Raw genomic sequence first — 27,907 nt, 5'->3', positions numbered from 1 at the left:
GCATTCAGTATTATCAGAAATTGATGTTTTTAATTTCACTATACCTATTTTTATTCTATGGAAATTTCTATATGTCACTTATTTTTATTATTTAACATTACTTCTTCCAGTTGAATTAATAAGTTTAGGTTTGACTACAAGAACAACAAAATAAAACAATGAAAAAGAAACTAGAAAACTGAATATACTTGTCCCAGTCTTTTTATAGGATATTGTCTCAAATTATCACATTTGAACCTGCAGATGTTTACCAGACTTTTTTTTTGAAATTGCAAATATTCAATATACATTTTTAATAATATTGAAAAACAGGAACTGATAAAATGCTATAGTCAATGTACTGCAATGGTAAATAAATCTCTGTCACAAGGTAATGTACAAGGAAAAAGCCATTCCTTTACATTTTCATGTATGATGAATGACCTATTTATGAGATTAAGAAGGTCAATGTTTTGTTTTCATAAATACTAGGATTTATGTGAGAACAGTGGTAGTGGGAGGTATAGCAAAATTTAAATCGAACAGAAAAAGAAACCTCACAAAAATCATAGGTCTTAATTATCTAAGTATTATTATCATAGGTAATTAGTAAACCATTTATTTATATTCATTCCTAGATCAGTGAAGCCATATAACAATTGAAATGAATTCAATTAGGGCACATAATAAAAACATGAATAAAAATAAATATTTAGCATTACCTTGGGTATGAAAAAGCCTATTTTTATTCTTAAATTTACAAAAGCTTAAGATAGATAAATGATTCTTTTTAGCATCTAAAGTGCATTAACAATCTAAGCCCCCCCAAAAGTGAGATGATAACCAGGAAAATTTAAAATACTAATGTGTTTTTCGCTTTTATATCCTTCAGTATAACTTTATTCCGCACCCACTTTTTTCAAAAATATGCTCTAATATAACAATGCATTACTTTTTTCCCTCTGAGTTAATAGAATATGGCTTTTTTTATTAAGTTTTTTTATTTTAATTTCCAATCTAGTTAACATACAGTGTTATATTAGTTTCATGTGTACAGTAGAGTGATTCAACAATTCTATACATTACTCAGAGTTCATCATTGTAAGTGCACTCTTTTTTTTAAATAAGTGTGCTCTTAATCCCCTTCACCTATTTCACCCATCCCCCACCTACCTCCCCTCTGGTAACCCTCTGTTTTTCTCTGTAGTTAAGAGTCTTGGTTTGTCTCTTTCCCCCCTTTGTTTGTTTGTTTTGTTTCTTAAATTCCACATATGAGTGAAATCATATGGTAATTGTCTTTCTCTGACTTATTTTGCTTAGCATTATCCTCTCTAGATCCATCCATGTTGCTGCAAATGGCAAAATTTCATCTTTTTTATGGCTGAATAATATTCCATTGTGTGTGTGTGTTTGTATATAAGTATATACATATATATACATGTATATATACATATATATGTATATGTATATATATATGACCTCTTCTTTCACCATTCATCTATCCAGGGACATTTAAGCTGCTTCCATAGTTTGACTATTGTAAATAACGCTGCAATAAACATAGAGCTGCATATATTTTTCAAATTAATATTTTGTATTCTTTGGGTCCACTAGTGCAAGCACTAGATCATAGGGTGGTTCTATTTCTAACTTTTTGAGGAACCTCCATACTATTTTCCACAGTGGCTGTACCAGTTTGCATTCCTGCCAACAATGCACAAGGGTTCCTTTTTCTCCACATCCTCTCTGATACTTGCTGTTTCTTGTGTTTTTTTATTTTAGCCATTCTGACAGGTGTGAGGTGGTATCTCCTTGTAATTTTGATTTGCATTTCCCTGATGATGAATCATGTTGAGCATCTTTTCACGTGTCTGTTGGTCATCTGGGTGTCTTCTTTGAGGAAATTTCTGTTTATGTCTTCTGCCCATTTTTTAACTGGATTATTTGTCTTTTGGTGTTGAGTTGTATAAGTTCTTTATATATTTTGCATACTAACCCCTTATTGGATATGTCATTTGGAAATATTTTCTCCCATTCAGTGGGTTGTCTTTTAGTTTTGTTAGTTGTTTCCTTTGCTGCACAGAAGCTTTTTATTTTGATGTAGTCCCAATAGTTTATTTTTGCTCTTGTTTCCCTTGCCTCAGGAGACATATATAGAAATTGTTACAGCTGATGTCCGAGAAATTACTGCCTGTGCTCTTTTCTAGGATTTTCATGGTTTTAAGTTTCACATTTAGGTTCTCAGTCCATTTTGAGTTTATTTTTGTGTATGGAAAGTAGTCCAGCTTCATTCTTTTGCATGTAGCTATCCAGTTAGACCATGACTTTAAAAATATGTATATATCATCTGAAGCTTCAACGTCTTATAATACCAAAATACACCAAAGAAATTTTATCTCTGTATTATGTACATATTTAAATTTTTAGAAAGGATTTAAAGGTGTAGACAATGATATTACAATCTCTTCCTAAGCAATACTTATAATATTAGTGGGTAGTTTCAAAAGACTATGAATGATGACTTTAAGTTAATGTGTGAGTTATTTTAAAGTGCCATGTATAAGAAGAAAGAAAACCTCAGTGACAGTCATAAATAAAAATATTTTCGACTAAAATATCTATTTTCATTTTTCCCCTGAGTGCTACCATCCCCAGGTATGGCCTTAAAGCATGCCAGTTGGTCATAATTTAACAATATAGATAAGATACAATTTTTAACACATTGAGAAAATTAAATTCACTAAAATAATTGTTTTCTCTCTTCCTACATAAATACATATCTCCTACCTTCTTTTATGTGTGTTAAGATAACATAAAGTGTAAACAACCTCTTATAATATTTCAAATTTAGACAAAAGCATCTTATTTAAGATATGAATGTAGTATGGTACGTCCATCAGCCACTGCCAAAAGAGTGTGTTTCTCATTTCAATCATTCCCCCATCTCCTCAGAATGGGACAACAGAAGGGAATTTTATCACAAAGACTCTCCTAATACACTGTGATCTCAGTTTAAAAAAAAAAAAAACTATAGAGAGAAGAACTAAGGGCTGTAAATGTACCTCAGTATTCATTTCTTCCTTTTAGTAATCAAATTGCATATCCCCTAAGCATTTACTAGACCCTCGCTTCCTCTCTTTCTCTTTTAGAAAGTTATAACTTAAAGTCATGATAAAGAGCCAGTTTAGAGAATGCAATGGATATCAACCAATTTAGAACGATTAATAAGCAAGATGAAAGAACCTAGGTCCCTAAATGACATCATAGAACTGAGCTGACTGCACATAGTTTGAGACTGTTTGCTAACAAATATAATAGTGTATTTGTTCACAATTATGTACAGATGCTTTGACATATTTTGGAAATGTTTGTAGATCAAATATTGTGACTAAAGCTGTTAAATTTTTTCTTATAATTAACCATATAAATTCATTTCCCCAAACACTGTTTACCACATTTTTAGCTAGCTTTTTTTGAGAGCTGAAGATATGTACCTTCCTTAGTAATCTACCAATATGAAGATGTGGGAAGTCATGTTCTAATAAGAAAAGAAGAGAATATATACAGTTATCACTTTTCCAGGTTTTTATGCTTCCCCTATTGTGAGAGAGGGAGGAAGGGAAGGAGAACTTAAGAAGATTGGGAAAAGATAAAAATCATGTGAAACAGTTTTTTAAAAATATGGAATGGGTTAATCATTCATCGGCCCAAACTGGAGTAATATTGCTTATACTGATGTTAAGTTAGCCTTTAATTTAACTTAAAAACTCAATAGCCATTTAATTTGAATGATTTTACACCATATTCTTCATCAATATTATTATATAGCTGAGACTTTCAACAGGGTTTAAATAAAAGAATTTGTGAGAGTAATGCCAAAAAAAAAAATGGGCACTGGTGATTTAAAGAATGCTTTAAATATATAATATGTTTAATGATTAACTCTTAAACTTTACAGTTCTAATTTGGTACATAATTACTAACCAATACGAAGGTGACTTGCTTTTGCTGTATAATGAATTTCATTAGAGGTGTGAATTTAGCCACAAAACAGGGGGAAAGCAATTTTCGATTATGTATGACATCACAAAAGACTTTATATCTTTCAATACATTTAAATGCCTATTTCAGATGATATAAAGATAATAGTTTATATGTAAAATGAAATTAGTCCTCACAGAAATCTTTTTATATTCTAACTGGTATCTTAGTCTGCACATATTGCTTTAACAAAATCCCACAGACTTGGTACCTTATAAAAAACAGAAATGTATTTCTCACAGTTCTGGAGGCTATGAAGTCCATGATCATGGTGCCAACATGGTTGCGTTCTGGTGAGAGACCTATTCCTGGCTTCTAGCTGGCACCCTTTTATTGTGTCCTCACATGACAGAAGAGGCTAGGGAGCCCAGCGGGGTCTTTTTATAAGAGCATTATTCTCATTCATGAGGGCTCCACCATCATGACCTAAGCTCCTCCCAAAATCCTCACCTCCTAAAGTCATCTCATTAGGCATTCAGATTTCAAAATATGAATGGGGGGGGGAACACAAGCATTTAGACTCTAACAATTGGTATTAAATAAACTATCTAGCAATATTCAACCAGATAAGTTCAAACATGGGATATTAAACTTAATCAAATGACATACAAATGGCCAGCAGACACATGAAAAAAATGCTCAACAACACTCAGCATTAGGGAAATACAAATCAAAACCACGAGATACCACCTCACACCAGTCAGAATGGCTAAAATTAACAAGTCAGGAAAGGCTAGATGTTGGTGAGGATGTGGAGAAAGCAGAACCCTCTTAGACTGTTGGTGGGAATGCAAACTGGTGCAGCCACACTGGAAAACAGTATGAAGGTTCCTCAGAAAATTAAAAATAGAATTACCCTATGATCCAGCTATTATACTCTTAGATAGTTACCCAAAAGATACAAAAATACTGATTTGAAGGGTTACATGAGCCCCAATGTTTATAGCAGCATTATCTACAATATCCAAGTTATAGGAAGAGCTCAAGGTCCACTGACTGATGAATGGATAAAGATATATGTGATACATATATATATATATAGTGGAATATTACTCAGCCATATAAAAAATGAAATCTTGCCATTTGCAACAATGTGGATAGAACTGGAGGGTATTATTCTAAGTGAAATAAGTCAGTCAGAGAAAGACAAATACCATATGATTTCACTCATATGTGGAATTTAAGAAACAAAACAGATTAACATGGGGTGGGGGAAGAGAGAGGCAAACCATAAAAGAGACTCTTAACCATAGTGAACAAACTGAGGGTTGCTGGAGGGAAAGTAGGTTAGGGGATGGGTTAAATGGGTAATGGGTATTATGAAGGGCACTTGTGATGAGCACTGGGTGTTGTATGTAAGTAATGAATCACCAAATTCTATACTTGAAAAATTTTTTTAACAGTGCAATTTTAAAAAGAAAGAAAAAAATGCATTTGTTAATTCGTCAATTGACTTGAATCATTTTTAGTATTATAATAAAAAGCCATAACTGCTAATTTATTCTAACAATAGTCAACAATTTTAAGTGTTATTTTTCTGTATCTAAAAATCGTGATTAGTAAAATTTAAAAAAACTATCAGGAATCTTATACATTTTTTTGGTTATTTGTAAATACACTTGATTCTCATTATTCACATTTGTAAATATAATTGATTTTCATTATTTACAAATTCCATATTTGAGAATTCTACTCACTCAAATTAGTTTGTAATGAGTCAATACTGGCAACAAAAAATTTTAGTTGCCAGATGTGTATGTTCCCAGCTGAGGGAGAACAAACTGATGCTCTGCCTTCTTGTTTCAGCCCCCATACTGTAAACAAGTGTCCTTTTTTGCAGTCCATCTAGTGCCTTGCTTTGAGGTTTTGTTAGTGTTTTCACTGTTTAAAACAGCCCCAATCTTACTGAAGTGATGTGTAGTGTTCCTAGGCATGAGTAGGCTGTGTTATGCTTTACAGACAAAATATGTATGTCAATAAGCTTTGTTCAGGCACAAGCCATAGTGCTGTTGGCCATGAGTTCAATATTAATGAATCAACTGTACATTAAATTAGGTATCATTGGACAAAAACACACTAAAACAAGCTTATGTATAGATCAGTGGACAAAAATGTTGCGACTAGAGGTTTGCAGGAACCTAACTTCCTATTTCCCTTGGGAGCAGTGGATCAGTATTCATTGGTTAATTCAGGGTTCATGGCAACTTTATGGAACATAACTATGGCTAGTAACGAAAATCAATTGTACATTTGTAATAATTTCATAGAAATGCAAGTGAATGTGATTCTCTGTGGAATTTTTAATAAGATCAGGATATGTGATAGATGCAACATTACCTGCTAGGCCCTCCTCCCCTTTCTTTTTCTTTGTTTCTCTTTACTATGGGTATTGATGGTTTCTTTCCCTCTCTACTTCTATGTCTCCCTTACCAAGTTCTTATATACAGGATACTCATGAACTCCTTACTTTTAATACTCATTCTTAAGGATTAGAAATCTAATTAGTTTTCTCATAGAAGTATTAAATCATCATCTATTTATCATTTTTCTACTTTAAGTTGTGTCTTAGTTGATTATGCCCTGAAAGAAAATGGATTTTGCTTTCATACATTTATTCATTACCTAGTTACCTGCCAACTACTTTTGAATTGAAGTGACTATTCAATTACCTTGCCTACTTTTAACAGGGTTGTGTGCTTTCTTATTATTTAATTGTAATGTTATTTTTATATTATTACTTGGATATCAATCTTTTATTAGGCTATATTTCTCCAACATTTTATCCCAGTCTATGCATTTTATTTTCACTTTCTTAGTGTCTTATGAATAGCTGAAGTTTTATACTTTGATGAAATCTTATTTATTAATTTTCTTTTTTTTTAAGATTTTATTTATTTGACAGAGAGAGACACAGCGAGAGAGGGAACACAAGCAGGGGGAGTGGGCGAGGGAGAAGCAGGCTTCCCGCAGAGCAGAGAGCCCGAAACAGGGCTAGATCCCAGGACCCTGGAACCATGACCTGAGCCGAAGGCAGACGCTTAATGACTGAGCCACCCAGGCGCCCCTTATTTATTAATTTTCAAAAATAACTTACACTTTTTTGTTCTCTAAGCAATCTAACCAAGCTCTTCCTTTACAATGCTCTTCCTTTACATTTTCTTCTACAAGTATTAGAAGTATAGATTTTCCATTTAAACCTATGACTCATTTGAGTTCAAATAGGCTTAAATGTAAGATCTATACTAATTTTTAAATGTATTGTGAGAAATGCATGGAGGTTTATTAATTTTTGGAAATGAATGTCTGATTGTTCCACCACCATTTGGTAAAAATTCCATCATTTTTTCCATTGAATTGACTTTTGTCTATATTCAAATGTTCTTATGCATGGGTCTGTTTCCAGAGTTCCATTGAACTATGGGTCTTTCCTTTTGCCCGTATAATACTGTGGAACTATGTTTACAGCAAGTATTAAAATCCCAATGTCATCCTAAAAATTTTTGTTTTTAGTTTTAATTTTGTTTTAACTATTCTATCAACTCATCAATCAAATGATTGCACTTTGATATGTCTGTTGTGTCACATATTTTAATTTCTCTGCCAGTTCTGCATAGTTAGGTTCTGTGTAGTTTTCTCACATGGTGAGATAATTTTAATAATAATAATAAAATGATAATATTTTCAAAAATTAGTTTTAGGGTGCCTGGGTGGCTCAGTTGCTAAGTGTCTGCCTTCAGCTCAGGTCATGATCCCAGAGTCCTGGGGTGGAGCCCTGCATCTGGCTCCCTGCTCAGCGGGAAGTGCTTCTCCCTTTCCCATTCCCCCTGCTTGTGTTCCCTCTCTGGCTGTGTCTCTCTCTGTCTAATAAATAAATAAAATCTTTAAAAAACAAACAAAAAATTAGTTTTAAGTTAAAACAAAGGTAAAATATTATTTGCAAGGTTCATGCCAGAGCGTATGTATGCGTGTATGTGTGTATAGATACATATATATTATATACATTTATATATGTGAGTGTGTACATATATATGTATATATTGTATATATAGTGTGTGTATATAGTGTAAATAGTATATATATATAGCTATATATATATATAAAACTATATATATAGTTTATGTATAAAAAGAGAAAAGGAGATTGATTTTCCCAGAGATATCTATATAAAGACAATAATGATATATCTTAAGTTTCCTTCAAAGTCCATCAATCTAATGATTTCTGAAGTATGTTTGCATGTGCTTTGTATGAGGTTTGTTGACAATGTCTTTACTATAGACAGAACCCTAAATGGATGCTCTAGGACATATTAAGAACACACAGTTTATTGCATATAAGGTTTCATATGAACACTTCCCTCTTTAAACAGTTATGTTACCTTGACTATTACTTTATTTCTAACTTACCATGTTTCATCAGAATTATCCCATAATCTATATATTTATCATGTCTGTGATTACATCTGACTATATGTATGTTTGTGTGTATGTGTATGAAATAAAGAATGGTCTTAAGTACTATGAATATTTATATCTTTAGTCTTTCTTACCTTTAGAAACATGATTGAAAAATGTAATTATGTCCAAAATTCACACTGCTATAGATTCAGTAGGAACTAAGGGCATGAGATAAAAAATAGATTTAGGAATTAGAAGAAATAAAAATTGTTTTAGTTTATTGATGTCAGTATTTAGAAATGTTATTAAGCATTGTCCAAACTATCCTCCAGTTGATATGTCATACTAGTGAGACAGGACATAAAGCATAAGCATGATTTGAAGTTAGTTGTTTGAAATTAACTCCAAAGGGAATATAGATTTGAGAACAAAACCTTGTATTTGGCAAGATCAGAGAGAGAATCAGTAGGAGTTGTAAGTGAGACTGGTCACTTGAGATTTGAGTATACCATTAGTGAAACTGCTGAAAGCTAACCTCATTAAAAAAATGAGTTATTTTCAGGGCTATTAGCCTTTGTCAAGAACTACATTTCATACCCACTGAATCTTGGGGTAGAGATTTTGCTTTGTAGTTTAGACGATATTTTTCCACAAAAGGATAATTTTACTGTTAAGAAAAAATTCAACTGAGTAAATTTTAAAGATCTTATTGGCTTTATTCAATGTTTCATGAATTAGGCAGTTTCTCATTTAGCAAATAGAAAGGAGTTCTAAGTCGCTGTACAAAATGGAAGACTTTTATAGGCAGAAGTGGGCAGGAAAAGGAAGCTACTCACTTGAAGTAGATTGTTTCACATAAGGTCACCTTCTGTTAGGGGAAGGCAGAGGGTCTATCAGGCAAATTACCTCACTAGTGCTAACCAGGTAATCCCAGATTGATTGGTTAAGAATACATTTCTGGGGAAAGTTGAAACTGCAGTTAGGTAAGTATTAAGTCTTGGTTTGATGACATGAGCTTAGCAAAAGTGACTCCATTGGGGAAATGTTTTCTCCTTTTAACAACACCAATTTGCTCAGCTTCAACTTGAATGAGAAAAGAAGGCAATAAAAAAGAAAAAGAAAACCCAAAGAAAGATCATATTAAGTACTTGACTTAGAAACCATGTGCCTGTGACATGGTAGATGATGGCTATTCTGCATAAACTGTGACTCCTAACCTTGTCCTTAAATTAAAAATACATTGATTTTTATAATATTTCTCTTCACAATTGTATGAACATGATTGTTATTTCTAAAGATGAATGTTTATTTTTCATGTCTCCAAAATAGAATATATATTATTTTCTATATTGATGTCTTTTTTTTGGTCGAATTTATTCTCAAAGTTATAAATCCCCTATGACTACTTCTAGCTTAATCAAAAGCTCCCATTGAGTGGCTTGAGCTTCTCATATCTCACCAGCATTAAATATTGCCTCTAAGTCTAGATGCCATATGTGAGAAGTTAGATGAGTAGAACCAGATAATATTAATATTTATTATGATTATTGATTATAGCATACTTAACAGTTGATTTTCTTCTTCTGTATTTTGGATATGTACAAATATCTAACTATTAGAAGAATATGGGGTTAAGAGCAAAACATAGTTCAACTATTTATGAGTTATGTGTTCCTGAGCAAGGCCTATAAATTCTATATCTTGATTTTCCCATCTGTAAACAGATACAATATTATGATCTGTGCAGAGATCTGTTGCAGGGATTAACTGAATCTCTCCTTGAATGCCTCTCATCCAGTGAGCACTTGATAAAGAGCAGCTGCTATAATTATTATTAATTCTTCAATTCTCATATGAATACAATTATGGAGTTAGTTGTATTTATGCCACGTTACAGAAGCTTAGGTTTGGAGTGGTTAACTAACTTGTCCAATAGTACAAAGCTTTTTTTTTTTTTTTTTTTTTTTTTTTTTTTTAAGTAGTCTCCATGCCCAGCATGGTGCCCAACACAGGGTTCAAACTCTGGACTCTGAGATCACGACCTAAGCTGAGATCAAGAGTTGGATGCCTGACTGACTGAGCCACTCAGGCATCCCCAATAGTATAAAGCTTTTGAGAGTTAGAGTGAGTTTAACTGGGTTTGGAATTAATTGAATTAGATTCTTATTGGGGAAGTCATGGCTTTATTTTTAATAAAATTTTTAAAAACTTGATTGTAATGAAACCCCAAATGCTACCCAACTCCTGGCTATCACTTGTATCTTTCAAGAGGTGCTATCAGACTTTACCATGTACTTGAATTATTTTGGGCACTATTTAATACATACACATATATATACATATATTTCATTAATATATCATATATATTATAAACCATTACATATATGTAAATACACGCATATATATACTGAATATATATTTGAATAAATATATGAGTATACAATATGTATAAGTGCATACATACGTATATATACACACACACTGAATATATATTTGAATATATGTTATTCTACATCATAGCCCCTAAATTAAGTCATCTATCCTAGTTGGATATACCGTGAGAAGTTGGCAAATAGGTCATGTTACCTATCATTTGTAAGACTAGAAATTATTTCACACTTAGAAATCCCATCTGACACAAAACAATTTGTTCAAACAATGACCAACTACTTCCTTTATTTCATTCTATACATTCTGGTCAACCATGGACCATCTATAATAACTCCTTTTGAGTACCACATTCCAACAACTTTTACATCAATCCAACAACTAAGTGACCTAACCCATATTTTCCTAGCTTGTTGATGAGTATGCCACGTGGGACAGAGTTAAAAGACTTCCTGAGGTCAAGCTCCATTTCACTTATTGTAGATTGAAAGAATCAAGTCCATTATTCTGTCATAGTAGGAAATATGTTTGGTTTGACAATGATTTGTAACTCAAGTTATGCTATTTATAACCCAGCACTTTGTGATTCTCAAAGGGTTTGCAAATTGCCCCTTGGATGATAACATAAAGTACATTTCCCCATTTGAGTTAAAGTAGCTAGTCTATAGTATCCAGCACTATTTTTATCCTTTAAAAGGTAGTTTCTTTTTGTTTTTAAAGGTTGTGAAAATGGTAATCAGACTATGAACTTACATGGTACTCTATAAAAGCATTTTTTATAATAAAAAGTTTTAGTTACATACAAACTTGCTATATAATAATATAAATAAGCATTTTGTGAATATAATTTTTCACCTTCGGAGATGATTCTACTAAGTATTTAAATCAGGTATTTCTGTAAACTCTCAGCTGATTGTTTTATAATAGCTAGCAGAACACAAGATCCTAATTTTCAAATCTGTCCTTGCAAGTTTGAAGGTTACATACCAACTGATTAGAACTGTCAGGCCTCATGACATTTATTATATAGTGTTCCTGTTAAGATTGCTTATGAAACTATTAGCCTTTTCCTTCGACATTTGCTGTTCTGCATGAATGAGTGTATTTATATTCCTGTAAACTTTATAATGCTTTAAAGGTAGTTTAAGCAGGGCTCAGGTTAAATGAGTTGCTAACAAGTTACCTTCATTGAATTGCTTTAGTTTACAACTAAAACCCATTGTCTTCCCTAATGGTTTTTTTTTCTTTTCTTTTTTTAATTTAAAGTAACCAATACAGGCAGTTGAAAATTTATCTGTGAGGATTAGAATACTAATAATTCAAATATGTTAAATGGCCATTAGAGAACATAGGTACAATGGATACATTTTTTAAAAATTTGCTTTAAAATTATAAAAGTTTACTCCTTCTCAGAAGGTTAATTTGATAAACCAAAATATTTATTTTTAAACCATGTGTAATGTATGCCCCAAATAAGAACTGATCTCTATTTCTTTCATATTCCAATAACAATATATATTTATTTATCACATATCAAATGTCTGTCTCATGGACAAGTAGGTACACATTTGCTTGATTAACTTGATTGACTGTGAAGGTAGGGTAATAGTTATATTTTTACCTTTTCAGTTCCAAACACAGTGCTTTTACTTATATTCATCCTTAAATTTAACTAAAGTGAATTAAAAGGGAGATTTTTTAAAATTATTTGCAAAGCTATAAAATAATTCACTAATATTTTCTTTTGGGTGACTTTAAAAATAGATGTTAGCTAAATTGGAAATCATTTTAAGAACTGCAGTAGATTATAAACCTGATATACATCTATGCTTCTATGAATGAAAAATTTGATTTCAAAAATTAAAAGAATATGTTGCCTGAGGCTAAAGATTTAGTTCAGGAATCTGCTTTAGCAAAATATATAGTAAAATAACAATATGTGCCTAATTTCATCCAGAAGAGATTTGAAAATTAGGACAATATTTCCATGTAAATACAGACTGATTCTCTAAATCTCATTTAACCCTCTCTGAGGGCTAAATACAGCATAAATTTTTAAAAATAAAAATAGACAACAGATTCTCAAAGTCATTAAAATAAAAGTAAAAGAGAAAGTGTTGAAACGGGAGAGTAGGGTCTTCTGGGGTATTATTATTAATTTAAATCAGATATATTCAAGTACCTTCTACTTTAAGCCTTTCTCAGCCTAGAGGGGAGAGACTTCCCAAAGGGTCACTTCCTCTACCTGGTAAACCTATATAATTAGAAACAACAGCCAAGATATGGAAAGGCACATTTCATTCAATGATTGAATCAATAAATGAGTTCAAGCAAATAATAATGAAAAAGAGATACATAACTAGTTAAGAACAGGAACAAAAGAAAAACAGTTTATAAGTTGAGCTCAGAGCAATATTTTGGGTTTGTGAATAATCAATTTTGAATCCTTGGAGGGATCCAGGGGTCATAGCTTAAGAACAACCAAAATAGATCTTTCTTGTTTGATGTGAAAAGAGAGAAATAGAGACCAGAAGAGAAATCGTGAATTTCAGAGTATAACAGCATTAAAATGAAAAAGTAAAATTGTCAGTGAACCAAGCAGAGAAGGATCTACTCCAGAAAAAATAGGGATTCTGTAACTATCTTTGACTCTATTTGGAATTCTTTTACGTAGTTTGTTCATGGTCTTTCAGATTGTATATATTGTTTATTTTTGTAAACTCTACAGTGTTGGATAAATTTGCTCTTTTCTAAGATTTACTGAACCAACTTACCACTTTATCCTCCAAGCTGTAGTTTTACATGATGACAGTGCAAGTGAGCAGTTGTTAAATTAAAAATTCTGCATGATACAGAGGGAGTTTTATTGATTTGTACAAATTCTGTCCTGGCTGCCCCATTTAGATGTCTTGAATCACTTCTGAAAACAATGTTGTAAGGTTTCTTTATTGTTGAGTAAAACTACTATGGAATAGATTGCTATTTATAAGGAACAAAGCATTTCTTATTCTATTCTTTGTATTGACTCATATTAGTGACATCCATAAACAGAAGTCTATTACTTACAATTAAAATTCCTGTACAATGTGGTGTAGGTATTAAGGGAAAAGGGATTATTACCTATATTGCCCAGAGCTCATTAGCTACCTGATGTTCAGAGGCATACAAGTCTCAAAGGGTAGATGAACGAATCTCAAAGCTTGAGATAATTTCCATGGCAGATTCCGGAAGCTGAATATGCTTTTAAGATAAAAATTAGATAAAAGTAATGCATATGAATGTTAAATTTTATTTTAAAGATTCATATCTTTATCATTACCTATTGAAATCTGAATAAATAATTTGTAGATTTAGTGGTGTCAAGACAAAGAGGCCACCTGACCATTTACTAGGAAGACCATGTAGTATGGTGTTACCTAGATTATCTCATAATGGTCCCATGTTTTTTTTTCAGGTTTATAAGTCCAGCAAAAAATATACATAATGCACATACAACACACACATACACACACTTATTTCCAAGTTGATTAGATTCAGATTGGTTAACTCATAATATCCAAATATCTAAGAGATGCAAAAAACTTTTGCTGAGATACTCAGAAACTGAGATGCTCTGATAATACTAATTCATAACAAAATGCAGAATTGTTCCATGGACCAGAATTCTAAGGGAAGAATCCATGGACTTCATAGGCTATTTGGCTTCCAAATGATTTTTTTTATATCAAAATAAATGTACTGGGTTGTGGTTTAGAGTCAGGACTTTTTAATAAGTCTGGCTTGGTTTAGGATCCTGGCTTTGACGCATGCTAATGATATGACTTTGGACAAGTTGCTTAACATCTTTTTACCTCAATTTTGTTTTCTGTAAAGTGGGACTACTTATACTGATCTTCAGCATGATTGTTATATGTTTAAATGTTAGCCTTTGGTAACTCATATATGAATGTCTAATATGATGTAAGCATATAACCATGTCCTGTGTAAATAGTGATGAATGAAAGAGGCAAGGTGCTTTCTCCTCAGGAGCAAATTGAATGGAGGAGGAAGAAACAATAGACTGGTAATCATGGTAATAAACATACATTATAAATTATAATACAGGGGCACCTGTGTGGTGCGGTCGGTTGATTGGGGCTCAGGTCGTGATCTCAGGGTCCTGAGATGGAGCCCCATGTCAGGCTTTGTACTCAGTGCAGACTCTGCTTGAGATTTTCTCTCCCTCTGCCCCTCCCCCTGGTGCTTGCACGCTCTCTCTCTCTCTCTCTCTCTCTTTCTCTTTCAAATAAAAAAATAAATCTTGATAGCTAACAAATTCAAATGTAGGAAATCAGGGGCCTGATCTTTGGACTTAAACATTACACTGTTCAACATAAAATCAATAAATCACTACTACCATAAAGTTCTTCAGCAAGTATGTATTTTATGTTAGAAGATACTGAAAATGTTATTTATATGTTAAATTTGGAATGAATTCATTTTATATAATAATATGCAGTAGCAGTTTCATTGGCCCAGAATATGTTATCTATTATAAAAGTTGTATAGGAATGTAAAAACAGAAAGAGGAAAATAGAAATGTTATAATAGAATATCAAGCTAAAATTTATCTATTCACTGGCACCTTTAAATTCATCGACTGTCTCCTTTTCCAAATGGATTTTGAGTGGTAAGAGTGGAAATTAATTGTTTAATGCATGCTTGCCTTTCAAAAAAGGAATGTTAAAGTAATCATGTGAACATGTAAGTTTCACTAAAGAACTCCAGGACATAAATCACTTTATTAGGAAACCTAAAGTGGCATTAACATTCCATCCATGACTTATCTAGCAGCAGCCATATTCGTGGAAAAATTTGTATGTAAATTTTTAAAAATAAGTTGATATTGAGGTTGTCTAAGGATGGCTGCTTTTTATGTATGATTTATGAACAATTGTGATCATGGTGTTTATCATGCAGACACAAGTACACTGAACAACCAGTGTAAGTCATAAAAATTAGAGAAATGACCCAGAGACTTTTATATTGACACAGGTTCCCAAGAAAACAGTGTCTTCATTCATGTTATCTCAAATTGTTGATATATACATAAAATAATGCCATAGACAATTTTCACCGTGTCTAATAAAATACATTACAGATGCATTTTGTTTGCAAAATAAATAAATAAATAAATAAATAAATAAATAAATAAATAAATAAATTATAATACATTCTATAAGGAAATAGGGCCCAACAAATAGCAGAAGTGAAAATAATCTTCACTGAACCATGTGGTTAAAGATTGCCTTCTATGCAGCAATGATATTCAGCCATAAGAGAAGAGACAGGACAGAGCCTGCTTCCCAGAAGTAGTAAGGAAAGTAGGATCCGCATGAAATTCGGTATATGTGGAGCACTGGGGCAGTCAAGGGCTTTGAGTTTTTGAAAATCTAGAAGAAATTTGCCTCATCTGGGTTGACAGAGGACAGAAAGAGCAATGAGAGAAGGGGAGAGAGTGAGTTTTAAGTAAGAAAGTCTTTTGATCTGACTTAGTCTAGCCGCTATGTAGAAATGGGTAAGAGAGAGGCAAGATTGGAAGTGACGTAATGATTAGACTAAATACAAAGCACATACAAAACCTCCCACATACCTGTCAGTAAGTGATAGTTATTATCATTGCTGAAACAGTATTTTACATATAATTAGGAATTCAGCATTACGGGGACTTAGTTAATAGGCTTATAGGTCTTTGACAAAAAGGTAAAATTATCTGTCATTGTGTCATTTTGTCTCCTGCTTCTAGAATGCTCAGCAGTTCTAGAAAATATCATATAACTCTGATATTGGCTGTATTAAATTTTACTAAACCACACTCAGGTTTTCCTCAGCCCTGCTTTGCCATTCATTTATTCACCCCTAGAAGATTCCTTTAGCATTCTTCATAGCCACACACACAACCCACATAGTTTGTCTCACTGAGTTACCACTTTCAGCAGAGGACCCCATTCCTCTCCTTCACTGAAAAAAAAGTGTGATTTTCAAATTAAAATGGACTCAAAACAATACTATGTTTTCAAGTAAACTTTTTTTTTTAAAGATTTTATTTATTTATTTGAGAGAGAGAGCACATGAGAGGGGGCAGGGTCAGAGGGAGAAGCAGACCCCCTGCTGAGCAAGGAGCCCGATATGGGACTCAATCCCAGGACTCCAGGATCATGACCTGAGCCGAAGGCAGTTGCTTAACCAACTGAGCCACCCAGGCACCCTCAAGTAAACTTCTTATCTTTTCATCTTTATTTGAGAAGTCTTTTTCTCCTCCTTCATAACGCTAAAACCTATCTAATATTTCTTCTGGGAACTAGCATCTCCACCTATCTGCAATATTTACTATTAGGTTGAACCTGAGGAGAGTGCTGTTTTTGTAGGACAAGAATGGAGTATAATCCATTTCCTGTGATTCAACTTAATATATTTAACTGTAGTCTTCTGTCTCCCTCTCTCTCTACCCCCACTCTTATGGGATACTCATAGTTTAAACAAAGAGCATGCTCTCTGTATAAATAATCTTTCCATACTAAAATAAGACAACATACTATTTTTGGCATATTTCCTGTACAAGATAACATCTTTCCTATTTTCTTCCTTCATCCCTGAGATTCTAGAAAGTGTAGTCTATATTCTGCCTCTAATTCCTTCATTTGGTACAATCTGATTCTTTTTCACCATTCCGCTCTCATGAAGGTCCTTGGTAATAAGCTATATAGCAAAATACAAGTGTGTCCCATTATTTCTACTTTCTTCTGTTTTATTATAATATTTTGTCTATGCCGAGATGTCTTTTATTTAAGGGATAAGAACCAATGGTGGGCAGAGGAATACTCCTCCAAAGCAGACCATCTGGGTTCAAATTCCGGCTTAACAAATTACTTGTTATTCTTATTACCCGTCATTACAAACAAGTGAATTGCAGGTTATTTAAGTTCTAGAATGTTTATATGCAAATATGGGGTAATAATTGTACCTATTCCTTAACTTCTAAAGGTTAATTTAATAAAGGTAAGTAGCCTAGAAGGGTGTTCGCTGCATTATAATTCCTCAATGTGTGTGAACTTTTGCCATATTGATAGCACTCTTATGGACAGTCTTTCCTTTCTCGGCACTTCTCCATGACAGAGTTCCTTCCTTCAGGTTGGTAAATCTTCATGGTGACCTTGATATCTCTGCCGTTTACAAGTGATTGGCCAGACTAGAAAATGTTTCCAAGTTTTTCAAGCATGACGAAACTTTGTGAAAACAGGGGCTTCATCTGTATCTCTTTGCTATTTTGTACACTGTATACAATACAGTCCTGGCCAATGGTGGGTACGTAGTCAGGACTATCACCTGAACGAAGGGATGAACACTGTTCAGAACGCTTAGTCCAGAAAACTCTGATACAATCTCATATGAAGTCTTAGACATGATTAAGGCCATTAATTTATGTTAAAAGGTACTTGATCCATAGATGGTAAGAATTGTTTTATTACATTTCCTTCCCTGATAATGAAAAGCCCCATTTCCAATGTATAAATTGCCACATGGTTTTATTTTCTCTTATTTTATTATTTCTTAACATCTTGTTCCACAAAAACTATTTAAATATATTTTTCAGTGAATTTGGTACATATGCCATGCTCATTTTTATGATACATGGGAGTTCACAAATGCATAAATATAATTTCTTGTTTTCAGAACATTCTAGCTCTCATTAGTTACTATGAAAGGCACTTCCATGAAATTAAAAAAATTGTGACAACAAAAACAGCAAACAAAATATTGTATTGCCACTTGCTATTACTATGTGGCATGTAAGGTGGTAACTAACACCCAGTTTATTCACAGATTACCTCTTTCCCTCTGACTTTTACGAACATGGCCCTAAGTGAATTTTTAGATCAAGGTAATGATTGAAGTAGAGACACTGGAAGGGTGACTAAGTCAAAACTGATGTGCTGAAGAAAGTCAAGGCACTATTTAAGAAAAGTATAATAGAAGATCCTATATCCAGGAAGGTACAGGTTGGGGGTAGAGGAAAGAAAGGAGACTGGTTGGGGTAGAAATGGGAAAAAATGCAATCTGAATTTTGGAGAGTTTTAGGGAGTTTTGAAATAGAGAGCAGAGAGATTTAAGTCTGACTCTAGCTTCCACATGTATGAGATACATAAACACAGGAGGGACAGAGAGGAAAGAGATATTGAGAACAATGGTTTTAAAAGGATTTTGCGTGTGTTATAAATGGAATCCTCCCTTTGCATTTCTGAGAGCCTTTGATGAATGCTTTTGCAATTACTTAAATTATTGAGCTGGGGTGTGTTTTAATGTGATTCTATGCCAAAGCCAGTTTCAAAGCAAAGGCAAGGCAGATTTTCCTCATGTGGATTATATCCTTATTTATGGTGTTGAAATAAATTTCTAGGCCCAAATGGGGCCTCTCCTGCCCAGGATGCCATGTCAGCAAACTGAATTTCATGTTCCTATAAATGCTGAGCTTGACCAGAAATGCAGTATATCCGGTCAATGAAATGCAGCCAATCCCAAATGCCAGGCCAACTCTGGGACTCTAGACTTATTTCCTTGTTCCTTGATCTTTCTGTAAAAGGTCAGATTACCCAACTCCAAGCCATCATGCCCTGTCTCTGCATTGCTGCTTCTAACACTATATAAAACTCGCCCTTGCCCAAAATCCCTCCAAAAGGAATGCTCCACTGTCTCTGAGGTACTGTACTCCTACCATCCATGGATTGTTTTTCCCTTGAATAAAGAAATTAAACTCAATATGAAATTGTTTTACTTTTTGATTTGACAATGGTAATAATAGTTTAAGAAAAAAAATAGTGACTTTTTTCAAGAGTTAAAACATTTGGAATAGAATATATGCAGACAGATTTGACAAATAAAAGTAACGTTTAAAAAAAGAAACATTGAATAAGTATGGTTAATTTCTCACAGTTAAAGATAGATATTTTTCTTCTCTCACACACAAATGAAGTGAAATACATGGAAGTGAAGTGACTTCCTTAGCGATGGTTACATGGAAAGCTCCAGGTAAAGGTTATGAAATGAAAAAAAAATTTAAATAAATTTTTAAATAAATGAGTAAGCAAATGTATATATTGTTAACATAACAAAAGGGTTAGATTTAAGCAGATGATTTTTAAATTAAATGATTTTTGATTCATTATAGTGTTTTCCACTTCCATTCTATTAAGAATGGATTTGAATTTAGAATGGAAATGTTCTTAATTTTACTATTACTCACTGCATGCATTAGAATAATAAAATTTTACAACTCTCTTAGAATAACTCAGTATCAAAAACATGATACCTATTTTTCTCTCGGATCATTTTTATTCCTAGTTACCAAGGCCATTAATTTCCACCTCAGAATGGTTGATTAGGTGATGGCTTTCTCTCGTTTTTGATTCTTTAGTGGGATCACACACTGTCATCTTCCTTCTCGTTATGAAACTGCAATGGCAGTCTTGGGTTTTCCACTAATAATTGCTAGTATCTGGGTAGATATCATTTTAAGTTTGCATGGAAACCAGCTTCTCTAGGCTGCATCACAAAGAGTGACTCAACTGCTTACCCTCAGATTGACAGTGGGGCTTGTGTCTTTCACAGTTTTAGTAGGAGGAGAAGCGGCGGGGCAGGGGGGCGGGGGGGGGGGAGGGGGGCGGAGATCATTAAGAGTTGTTCATACGCATTCTTTGTATCTGAACTTGGTAGTGAGCAAGAAGAAGCTTATCTTCTGGGGTATTTTTTTAATGGTCCCATAATGTCACTGGAAAAATCAGCAAAGCAGCAGAGTGGAAGAAAATATGCCTTTAGAAATAGCAGAGTTTGACTTTGCCAGAGTCATTCTGTTACGTTTGGCACTTTGAAATTATTTTTCTTCCTTTTTTGTTTTTGCTTTTATAAATTATTAGTATATGTGAGCAGATAAGAAAACAAGGACTCTACATACAAACAGAAACTTTCACTAAAATCCAACAATTAAGCATTAGTTTAATAGAACTTTCTCTCAAAATTCCCTTCTGTCATTGGACTTTTTCCTAAACTGAAGTTAAATTGGGCTAAATTGACCTTAATTCTTTTTTAAAAGATTTATTTATTTATCTTAGAGGGAGAGAGAAAAAGAGAGAAAGTGCAAGTGGGGGGAAGGGGCAGAGAGAGGGGAAGACAAGCAGACTCCCTGCTGAGCAGGGAGCCTGGACACTGGGCTCGATCCTAGGACCCAAGACTTGAGCAGAAACCAAGAGTTGTTGCTTAGCTGACTGAGCCACCCAGGCGCCCCTAAATTGGCCTTAATTCTTCACTCTCTACGATATTGCCTATTTCCTGTCTCGAATCAAGATGTCATCTGCTGAAAGCCACAGCTCAATTCTATCACCTTTTTAATGAAATAATCCGCAGATAAAATCCTATGGTATTAGCTTTACAATTTATAAACTATAAAGATTATATGACACCATAAAGGAGAAAGAAAACAGTAATAAGGAATTATGTAAAATAATAACACACATTTAATACTCAGAAAATTTTTTAATCTAATAATACAGTACAAATGGAAGGTTCTGTATCATTAAGTAAAACAGGTTTGTTTGTTTTTAAATTAAAGTATGTGTTTTTAAATTAAAGTGTGTAAATTAAAGTATACTTTAATTTAAAACCATGTGGTATGGTGTTACAGATGATAAAAGGGTTCTATTGAACTTTCATAGAAGAAAAATTGAGTCACTTTCCGAATTCTTTGCTAAACCTACCAAAATATCAGCTTTCCCTCATCTTTTCTAATTTTTATTTTTTTCCTCTCACTTTTTTACATTCATCCGTCAGTAGGCCAACATGTATTCGTTGTGTCTGCTCTTTGCCACTCAGACAGGGCTAGGGATGCCAATGAATAGAAAAGAGAAAATAAGTATATACCAAAATGATTTACATTATGGATGCCAAAAAATATGAAGGCTCTGAGTGAGATACTAGCCTACATGCAAGCTCACAAGTTACCCTGCCACAGTTTCCTGAATCCTCACAGGAGGCAGGACATGCCTGCATTAGAGGAAAATTACGATTGTTCACAGGAAAGAAGGCAGCAGGAGGTTTCTGTTTACATACATTCCTCCCACCCCTCAAGTCTTACTGGGTCAGTGTGAATGTGGGCCCACATGGATGCAATTCACACAGTAGGTTTATACTACAGCTGAGGAACCCCGAGTTAAAAGTCCCTGGATATTTTTATTTTTTGACCTTTATTCAGATCATAAATGTATTATTTTTCTTTTTTTTTAAGATTTTATTTATTTTATTTTAGAGAGAGAGTCAGCGCATGTGCATGAATGGAGGTGGGGGGGCAGAGGGGGAAGGAAAAGGAGGATAAAGAATCTCCAGCACACAGAGCCCCAGGATGGGCTCAATCTCACGACCCTGAGATCATGACCTGAGCCAAAACCAAGAGTCAGAAACTTAAGCGACTAAGTCACCCAAGCACCCCTTCCATCTCAATTCTTTTTGTTTTGTTTTGTTTTTTAGTTTAAACAACAGACATTTATTGTCTCTATGCATGTGTGTATGCTAATCTCCTTTATATATTTTTTAATTTAAATTCAATTAACATAGTATGTTATTAGTTTCACAGGTAGAGGTCAGTGATTCAACAGTCTCATAGAATACTCACTGCTCATTACATCACATGCCTTCCTCAAAGTCCATCGCCCAGTTACCCATCTCCCCTCCCCCCAGCAGCCCTCATTTTGTTTCCTATGATTAAGAGTCTCTTATGGTTTCTCTCCCTCTCTGATTTTGTCTTGTTTTATGTTTCCCTCCCTTCCCCTATGATCCTCTGTTTTATTTCCTAAATTCCACATATGAGTGAGATCATATGATAATTGTCTTTCTCTGATTGACTTATTTCATTTAGCATAATGCCCTCTATTTCCATCCATGTCATTGCAAATGGCAAGATTTCATTTTTTTGATAGCTGAGTAATATTCCATTGTATATACATACCACATCTTCTTTATTCGCTCATCTGTTAATGGACATCTGGGCTCTTTCCATAGTTTGGCTATTGTGGACACTGCTGCCATAAACCTTGGGGTGCAGGTGCCCCTTCAGATCACTACATTTGTATCTTTGGGGTGGATATATAGTAGTGCAATTGCTGGATGATAGGGTAGCTCTATCTTCAAATTTTGAGGAACCTCCATACAGTTTTCCAGAGTGGCTGCACCAGCTTGCATTTCCACCAACAGTGTAGGAAAGTTCCCCTTTCTCCACATCCTCCCCAACATCTGTCCTTTCCTGACTTGTTAATTTTAGCCATTCTGACCGGTGTGAGGTGGTATCTCATTGTGGTTTTGATTTGTATTTCCTTGATGTTGAGCATTTTTTTTTACATGTCTGTTGGCCATTTGTATGTCTTCTTGGAGAAATGTCTGCTCATGTCTTCTGCCCATTTCTTGATTGAATCATTTGTTCTTTGGGTGTTAAGTTTGATAAATTCTTTATAGATTTTGGATACTAGCCCTTTATGTGATATGACATTTGCAAATATCTTCTCCAATTCTGTCGGTTGTCTCTTGGTTTTGTCGACTGTTTCCTTTGCTGTGCAAAAGCTTCCTATCTAGATGAAGTTCCAATAGTTCATTTTTGCCTTTGTTTCCCTTGCCTTTGGTGATGTGTCTAGCAAGAAGTTGCTGTGGCTGAGGTTACAGAGGTTGCTTCATGTGTTCTCCTCTAGGATTTTGATGGATTCCTGTCTCACATTTAGGTCTTTCATCCATTTTGAGTCATTTTTGTGTATGGTGCAAGCAAATGGTCCAGTTTCCTTCTTTTTTTTTTTTTTTTAAATGTTTTATTTATTTATTCATGAGAGTCAGAGAGAGAGAGAGAGGCAGAGGCAGAGGGAGAAGCAGGCTTCCTGCTGAGCAGGGAGCCCTATGCGGGGCTCGATCCCAGGACCCTGGGATCATGACCTGAGCTGAAGGCAGACGCTTTCAGCCACCCAGGCGCCCCTCAGTTTCCTTCTTCTGCATGTGGCTGTCCAATCTTCCCAACACCATTTGTTGAAGAGACTGTCTTTGTTCCACTGGACATTCTTTCCTGCTTTGTCGAAGATGAGTTGACCCTAGAGTTGAGGGTCCATTTCTGGGCTCTGTATTCTGTTCCAGTGATCTATGTGTCTGTTTTTGTGCCAGTGCCATACTGTCTTGATGATTACAGCTTTGTAATAGAGCTGGAAGTCCGGAATCGTGCTGGCACCGGCTTTGCTTTTCTTTTTCAACATTCATTTGGCTATGCGGGGTCTTTTCTGGTTCCATACAAATTTTAGGATTATTTGTTCTAGTTCTATGAAAAAAGTTGATGGTATTTTGATAGGGATTGCATTGAATGTGTAGATTGCTCTGGGTACCATAGACATTTAAACAATATTTATTCTTCCAATCCATGAGCATGGAATGTTTTTCCATCTCTTTGTGTCTTCCTCAATTTCTTTCATGAGTATTTTATAGTTTTCTGAGTACAGATTCTTTGCTTCTTTGGTTAGATTTATTCCTAGGTATCTTATGGTTTTGGGTGCAATTGTAAATGGGATCGACTTCTTAATTTCTCCTTCTTCTGTCTCATTGTTAGTGTATAGAAATGCCACTGATTTCTGTGCATTGATTTTATATCTGCCATTTTGTTGAATTCATGTATGAGTTCTAGCAATTTTGGGGTGGAGTCTTTTGGGTTTACCACATAGAGTATCATGTCATCTGGGATGAGTGAGAATTTGACTTTTTTGCCAATTCAAATACCTTTTATTTTTCTTTGTTGTCTGATTGCTGAGACTAGGACTTCTAGTACTACATTGAACAACAGTGGTGATAGTGGACATCCCTGCCGTGTTCCTGACCTTAGGGGAAAAGCTCTCAGTTTTTCCCCATTGAGAAAGATATTCTCTGTGGGCTTTTTGTAAATGGCTTTTATGATATTGAGGTATGTTCCCTCTATCCCTACACTGTGAAGAGATTTTTTTTTTTTTAAGATTTTATTTATTTATTTGAGACAGAGAGAATGAGAGAGACAGAGAGCACATGAGAGGGGGGAGGGTCAGAGGGAGAAGCAGGCTCCCTGCCGAGCAGGGAGCCCGATGCGGGACTCGATCCCAGGACTCCAGGATCATGACCTGAGCCGAAGGCAGTTGCTTAACCAACTGAGCCACCCAGGCACCCCACTGTGAAGAGTTTTAATCAAGAAGGGATACTGTACTTTGTCAAATGCTTTTTCTGCATCTATTGAGAGGATTGTATGGTTCTTATCCCTTCTTTTATTGATGTAGTGTATCACACTGATTGATTTGTGGCTGTTGAACCACGCTTGCATCTCAGGAATAAATCCCAATTGGTCATGGTGAATAATCCTTTTAATAAATGTATTTTTAAAACAACAAAAAAACAGTTTTGAGTATAATTTATATACCAAACAATTCTCCTATTAAAATGGAACATTTTGGTGTTTTTTGGTTTTTGGTTTGTTTGTGGTTTTTTTGTGGTTTTTTTTGTTTTGTTTTTTGTTTTTGTATATTCAGTTTTGTGAAACCAATGCCACAGTCAATTTTAGAATACTTTCATCACCCGAAAAATTAATTCTTACCCATCATTTAGCTACTCCCCTTTACCCAACCCCTTCCCACCGACCTCGGCAACCACTAATCTATTTTCTGTCTCTGTAGATTTTCCTATTCCTGACACTCCATCAGTGAAATTATACTATATATGGTCTTTGTGACTGGCTTCTTTTGCTTAACATAAAGTTTTTAATATTTATCTATGCTGAGGAGGCCTCAATCTTATTATATTAGGGGCAGCTAGCAAATCTGCCCCATCTTAGCTGTAAGATGAAGAGAGATATTGTCTTAATTATATTGGTAAGGAAATCTATCTGTCCTCTGGTCTAGTGAGAGACACAGTTTATCTTTGAAAGCTGTTTGATATGCAAACATCCTTGAAAAGACAGTCCAGGACAAAAACAGATACAAGATGTAAACAAAACTCCTTGGAAAATTGTTTCCCAACAATCACAACTAGACAAAGAAAGGAAAGGAAGCAGCACTGGGAACACATAAGAAGGGCATAAAACCAATCTGAGGGTTCCCAGAGGCTTCCACAAGAAGTTGCTGTTTAAGCTGGAATCTGAGAAAAAGAGGATTAAGTGAAGAAAAGCAGGAGAAAGATAACTTTAGGCAGCAGCCCAGGACATTTTTATTTACCTTTACTCAGGTTATAAACACATTTGTAAAAATATGGGGCACCTGGGTGGCTCAGCCATTAAGCATCTGCCTTTGGCTCAGGTCATGATCCCAGGGTCCTAAGATCGAGCCCCACATCAGGCTCCCCACTCCCCTGTTCTGTGGGAAGCCTGCTTCTCCTTCTCCCACTCCCCCTGCTTGTGTTCCCTCTCTTGCTGTCTCTCTGTCAAATAAATAAAATCTTTAGAAAAAAATAGTTTTATTTATATAAAGATCATGTACAAAGGTGAAGAGGCAGAAGATAAAAGGCAGACGTGTCAGGTATGGATGCAAAGTCAAGCCAGACTGGAAGAGCATCACGAGAGGAGATTATCCTTGCAAGTAGATGACTGGCCATGCAGGACTTTGTGGGTCACAACTGGACTTTCCAATTCATTCCACAATAATGGGACACAACTGAAAGAATTTAAGCATGAGAGTGAAATTATCAGTTTTGTTTTCTGAGGAAATATTTGGGAAGATGTGCAGTGTATAAAAATCTCGAATAAAAAATTATTTCTTTTTTATAGAGATGAAAAAGAAAAAGGAAAACAGTTTGTTTTGAAATTTGTTTAGTTTCTTGAATTGTGTTATTTTGAAAATGACCACTGATCCTGGACTGAAAATTTTTGTTATAGTGTTTTTAAATGTTACCTATAAGTCGTAATATAATTATTGAAATATATCATGTAGGAAAAGACTATAGAAGGAAAATAGAAGACTAGGGCTAGGTCTGGGAAATGGAAAAAAAAAGGTAAATAAATATGTGGCAGAGGAGGATGAGCCAGTGGAGTCTAAGAAAGTACATTGAGAGAAAGAGAAAAAAAAAAAAAAAAGAAAACCAGGGGACTGTGTTATAATAGAAGGAAATTCAAAAAAGCATTTCCAGATTTCATATTTACACTTCAATAAATTAACCAAATCTTTTCTTATGTTTTCCTTTGCTACCTTCCTTGTCTTCTGATCCACTCAGTATCTTTCTTAATGTATGACAAGTTAACTTTATCCTCCATTTTCCAAACATATTAGTTCAATATCCTTTGCTACCTTGTTCTCCAATATCATATTTTTTCAGGCACATTGTACACAGTCACAATTTCAACTTTTTAAAAAGTTGAACGTTTCTTGTAAAAATATGCCCATATTTTCCAGTGTCTGCCAGAAATGTTAAGAACCCTATCAGGTTTGGGATGCAATAATGTCCTGGAAGATTCACGAGAGTAAGAGGCAGAGGGGCAGATTGTTAAACTCCAAGTCTGCCACTTAACCCATAATATGGCCTCAGGCATAAACCATGCACCTTGATTTCCTTGTATGAAAAATAGAATAATTATACCATTACCCAGACTGTTAACAAGTCTTAGATGGGCAATATTTAACAGACAATGGCGCATATTTTAGAAGAGCAAATCAGAGAGAGTAGAGTTTGTCATTTACTGGATGCCTTTTAAATGCCAGGTACCCTGGAAAATGGTTTATGGAAAATTGGTTCAGAGTCTAAATGAAGTAGGTCACTTAGAGTCATTGAAATCAATGATTATATATATTTAACATATTGTACATACAATTTGAATATATCGATTTTTTTATGTCTATCCTTACATCTATCTACATCTACCTAATATGGGCATGTAATAAACAATCATATATAAAATACACTTTTTGTGCCTTACTCTACAAATACACAAATAGCACTTTCAGGTATGTTGAATCAAAGCTACTCTGTATTATTTCTGCTGTAGTTCATTGCAAACCATTAAAGAGAAAGGACAGTTGGAGAATAGAAACAACCGTGATTAACATTAT

The sequence above is a fragment of the Mirounga angustirostris genome, unplaced genomic scaffold (genome assembly GCF_029215605.1).
Source record: "Mirounga angustirostris isolate CCGP_5_RB_7025 unplaced genomic scaffold, mMirAng1.0.hap1 SCAF_3, whole genome shotgun sequence".
Taxonomy (NCBI): domain Eukaryota; kingdom Metazoa; phylum Chordata; class Mammalia; order Carnivora; family Phocidae; genus Mirounga; species Mirounga angustirostris.
This window is presented reverse-complemented; position numbering follows the sequence as displayed.